Raw genomic sequence first — 13343 nt, 5'->3', positions numbered from 1 at the left:
CTTGTGACTGCTGGGAACCACAATAATAACATTTTAAAAATAGTCAGAGAATTTGCAGTTTGTATTTGATGAGTTTTAGGTAATTCCTTGATATAATCCTCTGGGCGTGTTTAATGATCTCATCTCTGGCGTCCCGTAACTGCTGGGGACAGAGTGACGAATCCGTACACATGAGCAAATGTTGTTAAGTTCTTCAAGATGCCTATTTAAAGTTCCACAACGTGCAATAAATGTGCTGATTAAAAAAGCAGAACCTGAACCTTTGAAACGGCTCCTGATTAGCTCAAAAGGGGGGTGGGGGGGGGGCTGTCACCTTTGATCTTGTTGATAATGTTTTATGAATTTTGTCTGAACGTCTGTGATGTAATATTGCAGATGGTCTGGCTGAGGAACAACGGAGCTAAGAGATCTGGAGAGGGAGAGAGACGGAGGGGGAATCGATTTATCGCAGAGTAATGCGGCACAATACCGGGGAGAGCTGCCTTCCTTTACGTATGAGAACCCATTAAAGTGAGAGAGTCCCATAGTGAAGACAACTAGGTGAGGCAGGAGACTCAGAAGTTTGTGTTAATAGCTGTTCTCCTAGGGGAACACGCAGGTCTGACAGCCATGTGTGCAAGTGAAGAGCCACGGCAGACGGAAGGTTCCGGAAGCCAAGATACAGGAGTCAAGGGTAGGTTATTTCACTTTGTACACAGTACGTCCACATGCAAGGACAGCACTGTCGACCTGAAGGGGGCGACACCGTGATGCATGAGGGGGTTTAGAAAGGAGAAACACCCCAAATGCAAAATGGCGCTGAGCAAGGAGGAGGCTCGACACTGTTTTTGTTCACCACTACTCAAACCACACATTTGCATGTGGCCCCCTGTTGGCCATAAATAGTCATTACATTACATATGAAACGAATGCATTCCTTATTTGGTAGTTGCTGAAGCAGCATGTTCTGCGAACCAGCTAGCTAGCTTCAAGCTTCTGATTCTACTCACTAACTATTTATTTAGTTTTTTAAACAATTGGCTGGAGGCAAAGTGACTGTGAGTTGCCCCCCCCCAGAAATGACAAACCTGTCCCTGAGCATCGGTCCTCCCTCCCTGGCACCTCCAGGGCTAAAGGCTAGAGGAGGCAGTGGGCGCGCTACTCCATGCTTCCAGCGACGCAGAGTTAACAGGAGCCTGCTCTGGGGGAACCTCCATGGCTCCTCCCCCCAGGGGGGCTGAAAGAGCGGGGTGGATAACACCCAGGGATGACAGTGAGGTCAAGCCAGTCCATGGCTGAGTATAGAACACACAGCGTCCCAGTTTCCAGACCACAATCCCATTCAGGGAATCCCAAGCCCAAGGCAGGAGCAACGAACAGTTCACATTTACTCAAAGTCACTGATGACAGTGGGAGTGCTATGGGTGTGACAGTGGGAGTGCTGCAGGTGTGACAGTGGGAGTGCTGCGGGTGTGACAGTGGGAGTGCTGCGGGTGTGACAGTGGGAGTGCTGCAGGTGTGACAGTGGAAGTGCTCTGGGTGTGACAGTGGGAGTTCTGTGGGTGTGACAGTGGGAGTGCTGCGGGTGTGACAGTGGGAGTGCTGCGGGTGTGAGAGTGGGAGTGCTCTGGGTGTGACAGTGGGAGTTCTGTGGGTGTGACAGTGGGAGTGCTCTGGGTGTGACAGTGGGAGTGCTGCAGGTGTGACAGTGGGAGTGCTGCGGGTGTGACAGTGGGAGTACTCCGGGTGTGACAGTGGGAGTGCTGCGGGTGTGACAGTGGAAGTTCTGTGGGTGTGACAGTGGGAGTGCTGCGGGTGTGACAGTGGGAGTGCTCCGGGTGTGACAGTGGAAGTGCCCCCTTGGTGTGACAGTGGGAGTGCTCCGGGTGTGTCACCCCAGAGAACTCATAAAACACACTCTGTGCGGTGCAGTGAAAGCTCTCTCTACGGAGGCGGAGGGTGACACCTCGGCATCACCAGATGCTTAGCGCGTCACAAACAGACGTGAATTGCAGCAAAGCAGAGCGCGGATCAGCGTGTAAAGGAAAGCCCCGCCACGATTATGACAGGGAGGCTGGCTGTTAGCTACCCATATTAGGCGGAATGCTCATGGGGTCTAGCGGCCCCAGGGTCCGAGTCAGGCGTGTTCAGGCCGGCGGGGACCGTCATGAGCACTATCCTCATTAAGCCAGACCCAGCCCCGAAGAACGCCACTTTGAGGAATGTGACATCCGAAAATATCATTCGATTATTTTTAATGAAGCAGCTTAAGTTACTGTGTCTTTTTCTAGCATGTAACTAATGGCAACGGCTGGTATATAGTAGCTGGTACATAGCATGATGAAGCCTCATGTTTTGGATGGCTAAAATGGTGAAGCAGGGTTAGGATTGGGGTAAAGCAGGATGAAGCAGGGTTAGGATTGGGGTAATGCAGGATGAAGCAGGGTTAGGATTGCGGTAAAGCAGGATGAAGCAGGGTTAGGATTGGGGTAATGCAGGATGAAGCAGGGTTAGGATTGGGGTAAAGCAGGATGAAGCAGGGTATGCTTTGGGTCCCCACGACCAAGAAAAGTTTAATGCCCCTGTCTCCATGCCTGGAGGTTTCCTTTGAGGTCATTTTGGCTGAGTGTATCGCTCTTGGGTACAACAGCAGTGTACGTATGTGATGCAGTTGAAGAAAAACAAATAGCCCCCCCCCCCGGATGGGAGTCTGTCAGGAGTCACACAGCAGCATGTTTCCAGGCTCACTCTCTAACCTTTGACATAATAATTTGCCCTCCTGGCTCTCAGGGCTCACATAGCGGTGGCTGGCGGGAATGGAAAAGCTGGCGATGCAGGCAAGCAGCGGGAAAGAACGACACTGGTTTTCCAGTGGGTGGTGTGTAGGGGGGGGGGGGGGCTTTGGCAGAGCCACAGCCACAGGGCACGCCGCGTCTCGGCTGGGAGACAGGCATGCGGGCAGCTGTTTCCGCACACGCTCAGTGTGTTCAAGTAATGAAAACAGCCACCTATGTTTCTGTTTGCCTCAGAGAGGCGTGGCCTCTGCTTCCACGTTAGACAGAGTGTCGTTTTTCCCAGGAGATGGAATTATGGGAAGAGTGAGCGACAGGGAGCACGTGCCCTGCGTAGATCGACAGGGGGCAGGAATATCACCTGTGTCTGAGATGGGGGTGAGAGGTGACCCCACTCAATCCTGGCAATTCCACCTACTCTGGCCATTCTCAGGCGGCTCAGTCTCCTGTCACCTTGGCTGTTACATTCCCCCCCTCCATGTCCCAACCCCCCAGATCCACAACATGTAACTGCAACCACTGTGTGAGAACTAAAAAAAAGGTGTCCAGTTATTAAACCAGAAGACAAGCTGGCCCTTTGCTCAACAGCTGAATTCCTCCAATAACTGTTTCAATAATTATACTTTAAAAACTAACCATTAACAGCTGTATGCCTCCCCCCTGGACAGAACTGTGTTTTGGAGAAGAAGTTATTTGTGAAGAAGTGTTTTTAGATATAGCAGTTATAGAAATACCCGGGTAGATAAAGTTAGAGATGACCCCAGTACTTAAACAGAGTATCAGACAAAGTGTGCTCATTTGAATAAAGAGGATTTAATGTCCGACTTGGAAACACAGGCCCTCTGGTGTAAACGATCCCTTTTAAACTTTACTGCTCTGCAAAAAAGAATGAGCCACCAGCAATTCATCGCGTGGGTCCTCAATTTAAAGTAGGAATCCCAATACCAGGACCCATGGAGAACTGGGGACTGTACCAGACATTGCCCTGGCTGTCTGGGAAAGCACTACAGGAACCAGTATGTTGCCACTATTACTAGACCACAGCCGAAAGCTCATTTATTTTCGGGGGATGAAATTTAGAAGGGGGACCACACACAGACCTGCACGGCACATTTGTGTACATCTGAAGGTTTGTTTGTGTGCCAGCACGGAGCTAGTGCGTTAAGAGGCTGCTTGCTGATTTTTTTTTACAGTTTTTCTCAATAACTTTGGCACAATTCATGAGACACAATTAACATTCTCACAACCATAAAAACATTTCTCGTAATGGTTGATGCAGAAAGCACAACGCCATGGTTCAGCTGCAAAGCATCATAACTCACACAAAACAATTTCAGTTTTTCTCGATTGCTTTGAAGCATTTACATTTGCAAAAACAACAAGTATAATCCCCACATTACAATGTCACTTCTGCACAGCAGAATGTCATTTCTCATTGCTTCACGCAAAATTCTAAATGATTTGTACATACAGCTCTTGAAAATATTAAGAGACCACTCTGTACTTTTTAAGAATTTGCATGGCAGAGATGACTGTTAACTTATCCAACAGTTTCTCATGAATCGGAGGATGACATCAAGTGACCTTCAAAAGGAATGGGAAACATTAAGTGCAGGTGTGAAGTGCACTGCTGGGACAATGTGTATCAGGCTGCTAGAAGCAGGACTGAGGTCCCATAACGCAAGAAGAAGCCCTTCATTAATGAGAAGCAGAGAAGAGTCAGGTTGAAGTTTACAAAAAATGTATATTTTACGCAGTAGCTTACCCATAACCTGACTAAAAATGTCAATTTTTTCCTGAGCTGTATGTGCGAATGGTTTTGTTCAATTGTCATCTTTTGGCACAATATTCAGTTCTGTGAGAGTCAAAATATTTAGATATATTGTCAGTATGTCGGTGTAAGTCTGCTCCATTCTACACAATTCTGAAGGACAGTCAGTTCCCACTTTCTCATTCTCACTGCCGGATCACTGGTTTCATATTAGCAAACTAATAATTATTTATGTCAAACACACCAGTTTTAACACGGCATTATATAAGGTTCACTGACAAGCGAAAGCTCTTTTACTGCACACGTAACTTCTTCAGATCTCAGGACACAATACAGTGGCAAATAAAGTCACATGTCACTGTATAACACAAATCAGCAAAATGATAATAAAAGAACAACAAAACCGTGTACCGTGGGAAACAAAAACACAACCACTAACCCACAGCTACTGGGAAAAAACTATCATTGTTTTGGGTGTTACAGCACTTTCCAGCTAAACCATGGTGCTATATGCATGAACTGTTTTGAGAAATGCCCTTATAGTCTTGAGAATGTTAAGTATGTTGCATGAAATGTGCCAAAGCAATCGAGAAAAACTGTTTTGTTTTTTCAATTGAGAAACTCATTCTCTTTTCAGTTCAGGAGACTGCTGCAGTAATGCTGAGACAGGCTGTGTTTTTAGCTGCTTTTATTTCCTGGTTTTGTTTCTCTTTGCAGATTTAAAGTTACCGCGGGCTTAACTGGCCCTGGTCCCTCGCGGTTCCTGAGGCTCAGCTTTGCTGGTCATCCTGCTGTCACTACGCCGTGCTGCCGGTAAAACATGTTCTGCATCTTTGTCTCCTTCTCCGGGAGCTGGGCTGAGTCGAAATACCAGCGGCCTGTCTGCGTGGCTCTGAGATGCTTGTGCTTCTCTTGAATTTCGAATCGCGAACAGCCATGTATGCTGGTCTGCCGAGGCCCCCTACGTAATCACCCCCCCCCCCCCCCCTCCCCGGACCAGGAGCCATGTATGCTGGTCTGCCGAGGCCCCCTACGTAATCACCCCCCCCGGACCAGGAGCCATGTATGCTGGTCTGCCGGTAGACAAGGCCTCCTACGTGATCACAGCCCCCCCCACCCCCCCCCGGACCAGGAGCCATGTATGCTGGTCTGCCGGTAAACAAGGCCTCCTACGTGATCACAGCCCCCCCCCCCCCCCCCCCCCGGACCAGGAGCCATGTATGCTGATCTGCCGGTAGACAAGGCCTCCTATGTGATCCCAGGCATTTTTATGGCTCTTTGGTGTCCTTTGTGTCTCCAATCAGACATGCTAATCAGCTGGGTCTGATTGCTGTTTGCCTGTAGTAAATTCCACGCTGGGTGGTTAGTGTGGTGAGTGCGATGCTGTTCAGTGTCAGCCTGGGTGACACGACATCGCGCTGCAGGTCGATCTCAGGCTCTTACTCTGCGAGAGCAGGGTGGTGGATCCCCATCGGAAGACCTGCTCCACTGAATGACAGTTTGTCCCTGGGCAACCTAAGCTGCTTCAATGCTGTGCAATGCTGGGATAGATAGATAGATAGATAGACAGATAGATAGATAGATAGATAGATAGATAGATAGATAGATAGATAGATAGATAGATAGATAGATAGATAGATAGATAGATAGATGGATAGAAAAATTAATATAACAATGTGAGATGACAGTTTACGTCTGTGATTTGCACAAATTATACTTGCTTTTTATTGCACCAATCATTTTTTTTCTAATATTAAGTTACATGAATCACATTCAACGATTATAGTGACCAGAATTATCATGGGAATCAGTATTATTATGCTATTGTTCAAATCTGCTGAAAATGTTCAAAATTACTAATACAAAAGCTGAAATTATTTCACTAAGTTTTAAAGTGAAAACCATAAATATAATTACCAGCACTGTGCGCTTTATGTTTGCATGAACATTTAAAGAATAACCAACAGCTTATGTAAAATGTATCAGATGTGCATTACAGTTTTTCTCATTTGCTAAGACACGCTCAGTGAAACTGGGATTCACTTGATCTTCATAATCACATTCTTAGCACAGGAGAAGTCTTCTCTTTCAAATGCCTTAACACTTTTTCATTTGTTTCACACATTTTTCACACCCTTTGTCAAAACAGTCACCACAGATCTCATTGAAAGATCCCAAACTCCATTGGATTCACTGTGTTGAACAAAAGGAAAACATCTATTAACAGCTGATAGAAAGTACTTGCATAATTATGAATATCCAATGTACCTGTGTGAAACTTGTTTGCACAACTCTTCAATCAGCAATCAGTCTGTACACCTATAAATCAAGGTGTATATCAAGGTTTTTCACTGGGTGCAAGAGAGGATATTGAATGTGATGTGGATGAAGCCATGCGGCCCCATCGTCAAGGCAGAAGAGACTGAGTATCAATAGTGGATATTTCTTTTTATTTATACTTTATTGTAATAGATTTTATTTTTATTTTCTTAGCATCTGATAGATGTTATTTTGGTTTACATGTATTTTCTGTAATATTTACAGTATTTCAGGTTTTGGCCACAGTTTGAAAAAAAAGAATGTCATGGAATCAATAAAATTTGCATCAAAGCATTTCTGATTCTGGATCCAGTTCTTTGCAAGAAGTCAAATTTGACACAGCCTATGTAGAAAGATAACAGTTGGCACTGGTAATGACAGCTATGTAATAGGCTACAATGACAAGCAATGGTGCACTGATTCGCACTGAGCGCTGCATTTTGAATTTTGTTGTCCATCGTGTAATGATTGATTGAAAGAATAAATTAATTTGACCACAAGTTGTGGTGTTTGATGGAAATATTTGCTTATGTTGCATGTTTTTAATGTTTTGTGAGTGTTAGAGCATTTTGCTAACAAAATGAGTCATTTTGGCCATTGAACTTCAGTTTTATCCTGTGTGTTAACTGTTTTGAAAATGTGATGTCAGAGTGGGCAAATGTGTTTAAGCAATCGAGAAAAACTGTAACATTTAAAATCTCCATGTTTTTACCAACACTAAACAAAGCCGTGTTGCTCGCTGCGGCTGTGTCGGGGAAACTGTCACTAACTTGGTCACTGGTTGATGCTGGACAGTATTTAACGTTTTTCAAAGCACGGTAATCAACCACAGACTTAATGATGATGACATTTTGAAACAGTAATACTCACTGCTGGGGATTTTACTCATGGTTTACTATGAAGCTGGTAACCGTTTCATCCCTAATGGATGATATATAGAGAGAATAGCCCATAAACTCCTAAAAGTTAAAGCTGAGGAACGGAGGCCTGGCTTTGAAAGCTGCTGACTGTCGGGGGGGGGGGGGGGGGCTGTTATAGCACATTCCTGAGGGATGAGGGGGGGGGGGTGTCCCGTTTATTGTCCCGAACACAGATGCTCTGTGTGCACATCCAGCGGGTGTTAAATTCTTCCAGATTCCTGGCTCGTTCCGATTCGGTGCGTTTGTGCAGCTTTGTGTGGCGTTCAGGTCACACTGCTGACCCCTCCTTCCCCACGGTCCATGCGGTGCATCCGGTGGGGGGTTGGGGGGGGTTGGTAGGCAAAGGGGGGCGTGGCCGTGGCCAGTCCCAAGGACATCTGCAGAAAGTGGGAACAGAGTAAGGAGAGCTGGGTCTGGGAGCTGTTCCCCCCTCCTGGGTGGGGGAGGGGGGGGCAGCTCTGTTTTTGCCCTGTTATTGAACGTTGTGCTAAAAACAATCAACTCCTTGTACTTTGTTGGTTTTGGGGTCAGGGTGGGGCGCTGTGAAAATAGGAGGGCGTATCTCCGCCGTGCTCATTGTATAATAGTTTCATATTTTCGAATTATGGAGGGGTGGGGGGCGATGAGACAGGAGTGGGATAAAGTCAGGTGACGAGAGCATTTATTCATGACAGAGACCCACCCTCCGGAATGGGGGTGTCTTGTGCATGTTCCTCCATCTCCTGTTCCACCCCCAAATATAATCCCAGTTCCTTCTCCTCACCCCTCATGGCCGTCAGCCCCGCTACCCCCTCGCCCTGTAGGTCTGGTTTTAGCATTCGTTGGGACCAAATCAGCCCTGAAGCTCCCTCCCCCCTAAACAGTTCTGCTACAGAATTGGTACGGAAATGTCCCCGCTGTCCCCCCCCCAAACCTCCACCCTTGCCAACACTACATTTGGGCCCTATCAGTAAGTAAGAGCATCACCAAAGTAACCTCAGGAACATAACCTTCACTGGCAGGATCTACATTCTGACTCTCCACCTTCCATAAGCGATTATCCAGGGTGGGTCGCCTGTCCCTACCAGGATCCGGTCTCAGGGAACACTGTATACAACTGGAACTACACTGACTGTCGTTGATAAAACGTAAACAGAACTGATTCATTTTAACAACTGAAAACAACAAACAGTGTAACATGCTGACTGAAGGTATCTTAGTATATGGAGGTAGTGACACAAAGATTCCTGGGAAGTGCTGGAGATGCCAGGATCTGTCCTTGTCAGGACGCAGAAGAGCTTGGTCTCCCAGTCCGGCTTAAGCATGCCGTGACTGCGGAGACCCCGCCTCCCACCGCAAGCGAGGTTGTAGCCTGGCCAGCGCGTAATGACAGCCCCAAGTCCGTGTAACTTTAGACCGTCGAAATTCAAACAAAAACAGGCCCTGGCTTCAATTAGAGCTGCGTACATCCCTCAGAGAGGGCGGGGGTCCCTCAGAGAGGGCCGGCTGTAATACGGCCCCATCACAGGCAGAATGTGGAGCGTATGTATATTTTTTTATGGTGGGGGAGGGTGGCACTATGTGATGTTTATTCACTATGGCCCGTTTCCTGGGAATATGACACTGATGTCTGGGCCATACACTCTGGCTTTGGGCTTCCAGCGGCGTGTTTTATGGTCGAATAAGGTTCCCATCTTATGGGTTTGTATTTGTGACGCTCGTGTGAGATCCCTGGAATGTCAGGCCCCATATGCTGCCTGATCCTACTGCTGTAAAGGAGGAACCAGATGCTGGAACAGAGAACTCGGCTTAGGATGCAGTAAGAGTGCCCGGCCTCAAGGGGGGTGGGGGGGGGGGGGGGGGGCATGTGTGGGAAGGCACAGGAGCAGAGGGTCACAGCGCAGCGTTTGCAATATTTAATGCAGATGGTGTTGCGCCTCTGCATTCAGCAGCTGTTCTGGGGTCAGTGGGCTTTCAGGCGAGGTTTAAGGCTGTGGGCTCCAGAGGAAGATGGAGCCCCGGGGAGGGGTGGTGGGGGGGAGCAGAAGCCCATATGTCAGGGGTCTGGGGGGGTGGGGGGCCTGAGGAAGAGGGAAGGGTACCGGGGGGGTGAGGTGTTTCTTTCTGATTCTTTTGAAGGGCTCTTTGGTACGAACAAAGGTAACTTGGGGGGGTACTTGAGAACCATTATTTTCATTATTGTGCCCAAATTTCACTTCTTGCCCTAGATTTTCTCCCCCCCCCCCCTTTACATGAACAGTGACAACCAGTCAGTCACAAGAGGTAGTCGTTTTAGGTTCCATAAAAGCAGAATGAGCAGGATTTGTCTGTCGCTGCTTGTCAACACACCGTTTTCGAGGAGTGTGACCTCCTACTCAGCAGCTCAACAACTGACAGAGATGTTTTTCTGATAACAGTTTATATCTCTGATTTGCACAAATTATACTTGTTTTCTAATATTAAGTGCTACATGAATTGTATTCAAAGCAAGGCAACTTTATTTACATAACGCATTTCATGCAGAGGGATAGGGCGTCACCTTGTGTAATGTTTACAGTGCAGATCATTGATATTATGTCTGGCAATAGGAGTAATTTGGTGCCACTAAACTTAGTCCATACATGCAAAATGAAATGAACTTGGTGGGATGTCTAAGTCTAAATCTGATCCAAATCTCACCCTTTCATTATCTCAGCGATTATTTCACAGATACACCAAGTAACCCCCACCCTCTAAGAAAAAAATAAAGATGAGCCGTTCAAAAGGAACGTAGCCGTAAGATCCGGTTCCCATCGAAGAGAGAAAGGGTGAAAAAGAGAAAAGAGGACAGGAGAGATGGGAGAGTCAAAAATGAGATGGATAATGGCAGGAACAGAGGGAGAGGGAAGAGGAGGAGGGAAGGAGAGGAAATAACAGAGAGGGAGCATGGGTGGGTGGAGCTGCGAGATCCTGCAGCAGGAGTGTGTGTGAATATGCCCAGAGTGCCCCCCGCCCCCACAGGCCTCTCGCTCAGGCGTGGCATCGCGGTTTGGTCTTGCAGAAGGACACCACACGACCAACAAGGACAGTCACACTGGGAAATATCAGCACTGGTCCCGCTCCATTCAGGAATTCCTGCACATCCGGCATCTATCTTCATGGAAGTTCTGAATTGTTACCTGCAGATTATGCTTCTGCGTGTATATCTGCATGTGAGGCCTAAATTTATGTACCATAAAAATACCACATCTATTTTAGTCTTTCCCTGCTAACTAATTTATATGACTCTTGGCTTCCTACAGATTGATAAGCATTATGATTTTTAATCCAGATCATGCCAGTTTACCAGCAAAAAGAGCACAGCCTGAACAGGAAGAAAGTGGCATAAGGCAAAGGGAGATGATGAAGGGATTTGATTCATCCTGACCCCACAGCCTGGGGGCCCCGCTGGGGTCATGCCTCAGTAACACGTGAAATCATTCCCTGTGTCTTTTCATTTTTTTCTTTTCTTCTTAATGCTGCCCTTTGGCTGTTCATTCCTGTGTGACTCACACCTGGACTCCATTTCAGTAAACCCAAACATTGTTAGTGTGACATGAACCTTTATTTGCCATTTGTGCAAGAACAGGTACTTTGGAATGTCCTTCTTCACATATCCCAACTTTCTCAAGACACATAGAGGTGAGAGCGAAGCTCGGAGTCAGAGAGGAGGGGGCCCATTCATTCACTGCCCTTGAGGCATTTTTCTGGGGGTTAAGTGTCTTGGTCAAGCACTCAATGGTGATATGGTCACTCTGCCAAGCTTGGGATTTGAACTGGCAACCTTCTGATCACTGGTATGAAGGCCTGACCTGAGTGGGTACATGAATACTCGTGTGTGTGTGTGTGTGTGTGTGTGTGTGTGTGTGTGTGTGTGTGTTTCCAACCTGCTGACAGAGAGGCCGGCTGCTTCACAGCCGTTGGATTTGACCAGGCTGCGTCCCTGAAAAAGGGGAATCGTGACTTTAAATAAAGACAGAGGGGGGAATTAACAAAATTTAAGAGAGTCTTCTGGCTCCCGTCAATGGCGTTTTTGTCATCTGAACTTTTGGGGTGGGCAGCCCGGGGCGGGTCGAGCACAGGAGGCCTCTTGTGAAATCAAAAATGAAAGCGGCCTTCTTCTGGCTGAGGTCGCCCGCGTTAATGTCAAGCCTCCGGCGGGCACGTCGCACGCCTACGGGAATCCTCGCCGAAAGGTCAGCGCCCAGATAGCCACCATCTCTCCCCAGGCTCTGAGGAGTCGCGTCGTGTTCCGCTATAATCCGACACCTTCTGTGGTTTGGGGCATAATTTGGCCCCCGTGAATTCATAGGACATTCCCGATGATGGGAATGAAGGTGCAAGTGCTCCAGGAGAACTTCGTTATTTTCGTGACCGCCCAAAAGCATCATGGGTAATGTAGTACAAAAATACATTTCAAGGAATATTCTCCAAGTCTGTCACCTCTCAGAGACTGCTGGACAAGGTCAGCCCTTCCTCCATGAGCAGTTGTTAAGAGGATGAATGGATAGGACTTGCAGGCACATGTAGACATGTAGTCAGGCCAATTGTGTGTGTGTGTGCGTGTGTGTGTGTGTGTGTGTGCGTGTGTGTGTGAGGAGGAGCATGTTGAGGCCGGTTTGGTCCCGTGCGTGCCCTTGTTCGTGACTCAGTGTCACCCCTATCTGGCAGAGGTTCAGACTGACATTGTGTCTGCTTACTGTCTGGATGCTGTTACAGACATGCCCCCCCTCCCCCCCCGTGCCCCCCAGCACCAGCCCTCTACATTAACACACAGTGTCCTGTGCCAGGAAACCCAGGTTGCCAGCTTTACATCCCTGGCTCTCATCAACAAGATCTCCACCAGCCCTTTGTTTCGGGGGGGGGGGATGTCATTCTGAAACAGGTGGGTGGGGCTCTCTGTATAGCCACTGGGCAAGGAGCCTCACGGAAGCTGCTTCAGAGTTCAGCCCGGCTCTGGATAAATGTGCCACATGAGAGCCACAGGAGCAGCCGCTGTCTCGTCGGGTGCAAATCATCCTCAGAGGCAAAGCCTCCATCAGGATGTGGTTTCCGAACCAGGCTCGGTGTCGGAGAGGCCGCCGGTGCTGCTGGGAATCCGAACGGCATCGCACACGCTCCACACGGCCCGCATGCTGCTTGTGCCGCGTAACTAGAAAGAGCACTTCACTCCTTCTTTCTCTCTTCCCCTTTTCCCAGCTTTCACACACCATTTTGTGTAAGTGATTGCCCCACACCCTTGCCAAGTACCTTGGGGCTACTACGTTGTGAAAGCATCATATAAAAAAAAATCAATGAACTGAGTTGTCTGTAACTCCACACCCACTGGCACTGTGCTGTTGATCAAAGCTGTGAATATTAATTTGTAATTAAAGGCTTTTGGTGTGTGGAGGAAGGAAGATGATGTGAATAGTTTATCTGAAAAACAATGGTGTGGATCAGATGGGCTGGGGGGGGTAAGGCGCTGATACGGTGCAGCATCAGCCTGGGCAGACAGAGTCAATGTGGGGGCCCACAGCACATACACGTCTGTTTTACCCCCCCCGCCCCCCCCTTGCTGACGAG

At 47.9% G+C, this 13343-nt stretch overlaps 1 protein-coding gene across 1 annotated transcript in view; it reads left to right on the top strand.

The window, feature by feature from the left end:
• The first annotated feature begins 337 nt into the window (after window positions 1-337).
• Window positions 338-13343, top strand: part of tekt3 (tektin 3) — a 37333-nt gene continuing 24327 nt past the window's right edge. The window contains exon 1 of the mRNA XM_072711885.1: window positions 338-673. The gene's annotated coding sequence lies outside the window, so the exon portion shown is untranslated. The remainder of the gene's footprint in view (window positions 674-13343) is intronic.

This window comes from Paramormyrops kingsleyae, chromosome 5 (assembly GCF_048594095.1).
Source record: "Paramormyrops kingsleyae isolate MSU_618 chromosome 5, PKINGS_0.4, whole genome shotgun sequence".
Taxonomy (NCBI): Eukaryota; Metazoa; Chordata; class Actinopteri; order Osteoglossiformes; family Mormyridae; genus Paramormyrops; species Paramormyrops kingsleyae.
This window is presented reverse-complemented; position numbering and strand designations above follow the sequence as displayed.